We start from the raw sequence: 5,557 nt of genomic DNA on the forward strand, positions 1-5,557 counted from the left end.
CAAGTGACGTATAATTAGATCTTAGTAAATGGACAATTCCAACAGTTCATGTATAAAATGATAATGTGAATAATCTAGACAGAGTTGCCAACAAATGGCTGATATTAATTTATAAATTTAGAAAAAAGAAATTTTTTGAGGCTTTGGTGTAACATGGTATGAAAGGAATAATTGTGTGACATCTTGGTTCTTCTATCTATTCGTAAAGCAGGAAATAATTTTCTTAATTACGTGCCTATGTATACAATGAGAAAAATGCTAGGATTTGAGTTTGTTTTTATTTTGTTTTTGATTTGGTTTTTTCGAGGGCTTGAACTCTGGGCCTAAGTACTGTCTCTGCGCCTGTTTGTGCTCAAGGCTACTGCTCTACCACTTGAAACTCAGAGCCACTTCTGTCTTGCTTTTCCTGAGCAGTAAATTGGAGATAAGAATCTCAGGAACCTTCCTGCCTGGGTGAGCTTTGAACTGTAATCTTCCAGTTTTAGACTCATGAATATCTATGATATATAAAAATATAAATATAAATAATATTCCATGTGTTCTGATCTCAAGAATACCACATTTGGGGGGGGGGATGCAGCAAAGTTTAGTGTAGTGTTCTTTACACAATAGGAAGAGCATCACGTTAGCAAAAGTGTAGAATTTTTATAATAATTAGAAGCTATTCATGACGTGAATTAAGGAAATTTTAAGGTGCACCTTACAAGTTGGAAACTGTTGGGCTAGGATGACTTTATATCATAAAAGCTTGGGATTGATTGTCACAGAAATAATAGCTTACTCTAATGAAAATGTTTACTCTTGAGGAATTAGTTATTACAGATAATTCATAGTTTTATCCTCTACCAGGATGTGGCTATTTTTTCTGTTGACTTCTCAATATGTAACAACCCATTGGAAACCATCTATTGCAGAATTAAAGAACATGCAAACAGGAACTGTTTTGAATGTCTCTGGTACAGAATGTTCAGAATTTGAAAATGAGTAGTTAGTAGTTTTGATGAACACACATATTCTATGCTCTTAACAATTATTCAGTTTTAACAATTAGGAGTTTCCAAATAATTAAACTGTTTTCTGTTTTACTCTGAGACAATATTAATATTATGTTTTTTTCTAAATAATGGCAAGTATATTGTGAAAATATTGTAGAGTTAGATAACATTCAAGTTGATGAACCTCTGATAAAAAGAGGTAATTAATTCAAATTAGATGCCAAATGGTGTTCATTTTTTAAAAGATAATGCACATAGAATAATATTTACTATATCAATACAGTGAAATTATATTTTATGTAGCATATTTTAAATTAAATTTTATTGGCAAGGTGATGTATTCAAGGAGTTGCAGTAACTGTAAGGTAGTAAATAGATGACATATCGAACTTGATACCCCTTCCCTCATTTCTCTCACACTTTTCCTTTGCCCAACACTCACCTCACAAGTTGTAATGTAAATTTCCGCATTTCGTCTTGTGAGTATTGCTATTGCATTGGTTTCCCTTTGTCATTTGTCTCACCATTTTGTTGTTCCTCTTCCCTTGCTAAATTAAGGAAAGAGAAAACCCAAATTGTTTAAATAGGGATACAGGTGGACCCATTGCGCCAATGAGATGTACAAGAGATTATGTAGAAAATGTACCTTACAACTTTGGTGCAGCAGGTGGGAGAGGGTGAGATTGGAAAGGATGGTAAGGGGAAACAAAGGAGGAGGCCATAATGCTTGATAAGAAATGCACTCATTACCTTGACTATGTAATTATAACCCCTCTTTACGTTATTTTCACAATAAAACATATATAAATGTATAAGCAATACACAGGGTACTGAAGTCAAATAGAGCAGGGGATAAACCATAGGGAGAAAACACAAAATTAAAAAAAGAATCACATAGTACATTGAAAACAACAAACTCAAAGAAAAACCTCTGTTTCCATATCTAGGAGTTCATTTTGCTCAGTATCATTTTATATGGTTATATAGACATAGCTATTGAGCCATTCTGTTCATCTGCTAGGACTATCATAGATATTATCTAGTTATTACAAATGAGGGAGACCATGGAATCTATTACTTTGTGTCTTGCTTATTTTACTTAGTAGGATTTTTCCAAGTCTTTACATTTCTTTATGAATTGGGCAATGTCATTCTTTCTGACGGAAGCATACAATTTCACCATGTATGTATATATATATATATATATATATATATATATATATATATATATATGTATATATATATACACATATATATACATATATATATATAACACATTTTGGCAAATCATTCATATTATATATATACCACATTTTGGCGAATCATTCATCTACTGAGTTGCTTATTGGTTTAAATCATGATTGCATGTTAGTGTCACTTATGGTCATTCAAAAATGACAGATACCACTTCCTCAGATATTCTAAAATCATGATTTCTAAGTAAGATAGGATTTTATGGTGGTAAATGTGTTGAGATATCTGGATGATTCTAATGTATATCTTGCACTGAATTTGGCCGGAAATATCCAGTATCATATAGGATAAAAATGGTATTGACAAAATATTCCCTTGATAAAGATGTAAGAGGCTACCAGAAGTATGAAGAAGTTCATATAATTTTGAAAAATGTAGAAATGCAAGCTCAAGTATGTCTCTTTAAATAAAAATGATGTAAGTGGAAGGGCAAAATAAGGGGAAAAGAAAGTAAGTTACAGCAGATCATTTTCCCAAGTTAAAATATAAAATGACATAATCTATAACTTCCAAGTTAAAAAGAGAGCAATATTATATGACCCACTTAATTTAGGTACATACAAAATATTTACTTGGCTTTTTCCAATTTTAATGCTCCAAAATGAATGAAGACTTATAAGAAAAGTTATGTGATTCTTATTATTTCAACCTGAACACTAACTGCAATGAGCCCTCTTTCTTTCACTCTGCTCTTCGAAAATATTCCCTAAGTTGATGATATTGTAGCTGATTAGAGAGTATAGTTAGGGACTTCTACTTGTACAATTATCCCAGAAGGCTTTAAAGAGGGCGGGGGGAGGATGGGAAGGGATGGAAAGGGGAAACAAAGGAGGAGGCTACAATGATTGATAAGAAATGTAATCATTGACTTGCCCATGTAAGTGTAACCCCACTGTACGGTATTTTCACAATAAAATAAATAATAAATAAATAAATGTTAAAAAGCATTTTTCCCATCAAGGTATTCAACTACATTGTCTGAAGTTGTACATTCAACACACCCTCACACCTGAGTACGTTACGTTATTTGAAATTATAACTCAGCATTTCCTTGGCACACCTTCTACTTTGGGCCTTTGCACATTCCTTTTGAGTTCATAGTTGCTCTATTTCCATTTCATCTTTACAAACTGCTAAGAACATTGTTCAACTACCAATTCTTGTTTGCACAGGCCCAGTCTATGTATGAAGGTACTATATCTGTGATAAGCAATAGGGTAGTACTCACTCTCTGAGGAGAAAAGTTCCACAGTATAAAACTATGCCCACAATAGAGGATGTAGAATTTAGAGCACTATAAGACAAACTGATATTAGTATTTAAAGGCTCCTTAGGGACATTTTCTTGGAGCTTATGAGTTTAGCCAGGAGAAATATAAATATCCACAAACTTTGGAGCTAATGTAACCAAATTAACACTAGATCCTAGATGTTGTGTTATTACAAGTCTACATTGTTCTATTGTTGCATCAGAATCCTTCCCTACTTGCAAATGTGGATGAGAAAATGAAAGAAAGGAAATAAAGCAAAATGTCTTATTTTTTAGTCATTTAATTCCTGTGGTGAGGGTAATGTCTGAACTCCTCCATTCAATAAAAGCTTGAAGTATATAAGAGCACTTCCTACATATAAGAATTTTTGGCAGGTTGATTGACAGGGTAATTTCAGCATGAAGATATCCCTAACAAGAACTAGATTTAAATAGAGTATATGGCAGTTATGATGTGTCAATGGATAATGAGACATTTTCTATACTAAAGAAGAATCAATTCATAGAGTCTTCAGTAACATCAATGAAGCTGCATATTCAACCTAATTCTTGGTGTTATTTGTCCTACATTTATCCTGGATAGGCTGATAAGATATACAAACATATCTAAAGATATTTCAATAAAATCGCAAACTGATGTGGATACATGGTTCACTCTTTGGAAATGTAGGACAAATTAGTCTTGTCTGTGCTGTAGTTCAATCTATAATCTCCTGGCTAAACAAAGTCTTCAAAAATATTCACAGAATACCTCTAAGTCAAGTTCATGACAATTATACCTGTATAATTTTTCTAAGGTCACAATAAAAGCATTTGTTCCAAAATTTAAAATCTCCAGTTTCTGTTGAATTGATGGATCCAGAGTATTATGGCTTCATATCTCAAAAAATTCATCAACATGACTTACATCTCTACCAGTTCACCAAACCACTGTTCTTATTGAACTTATCTATGCACTTTTAGGTACAAATCCAAATAGCATATTTCCTTCAATATTTGTGTAACATTTTTGACCTGTTCGTCCTGCAAATTCTCTCCTTTTTTTTTACTACTGAAAATCTGTCTTTATTATTTTCTTGTTTCCTTATTTGTCTCTTTCTTCCAATTTTGTCCACACTGGTGCTCACATTGCTCACACTTGTGTCAGAACTTTCCTTTTCCTCTTCCCCTTAATAATGCCCCCCGATAATATTATTCTTTTTCATATTCATGGTCGTGGATATTTTGATGATATCTAAACAGAGCTATCTTTGCATCAGTTTAATATAAACTTTACAACTATCAGAGAGTCCTTCCCCTAAATCATTTCCACTTGTAATACTTATCACCAAGAATGTTCCTAACATGGTCGCCTGTCCAGAGATATAGAACACTTTAAATTTCTTTTTACCCTTCTACTCACACATATTAGATTAGATGAATGATCAAGATTTTCTGTTTCTGACACTAATATTATTTCTATATACTCATTTTTATGCCCCTGACACATGAGCCTATTTCACGTACTCATCACTGGTCACATAGTCTTAAACAACCTTTTACAAGGTATGCTTTTTCCCCATAGACTTTTCATATTAGTGCTCTCCATCACCACAATACTGCTCCTTGTAAGCTCACAGAGTGAAGGGCTCAGAAACAAATTCTAGTATCATTATTTAGTCACTATATTGACTATTGGTCTTTCACTTTTCATCTATAAATGGATGTAATTTATAAGAAATATTGAAAATATATTTTTTGATTTTTACAGCAAGAAAAAAGAAAAGTGAAGAGTCTTACATTTTCCATCTTAGCTTACAAATAAGGAAAGAGTCAAATTCAGTTTGCTGGTATAAAGTCACAAATAATTTCCTGCAGAAATAAAAATAAATTTTGCCTCCTGGTTCTAAGGCCAGGCAACTACCGATATGTAAGTGGTATTATGTAAATTCTGTCATGTGTTTACAGTTCTATTGAAGAACATATTCATACTATATCATTGGAAAACTTTGATTGTTGAATCATATCTATATGAGAATGGTATTTGAACTAATCACACT

The sequence above is a fragment of the Dipodomys merriami genome, unplaced genomic scaffold (assembly GCF_024711535.1).
Source record: "Dipodomys merriami isolate MVZ:Mamm:240054 unplaced genomic scaffold, mDipMer1.0.p SCAF_394, whole genome shotgun sequence".
Lineage (NCBI taxonomy): Eukaryota > Metazoa > Chordata > Mammalia > Rodentia > Heteromyidae > Dipodomys > Dipodomys merriami.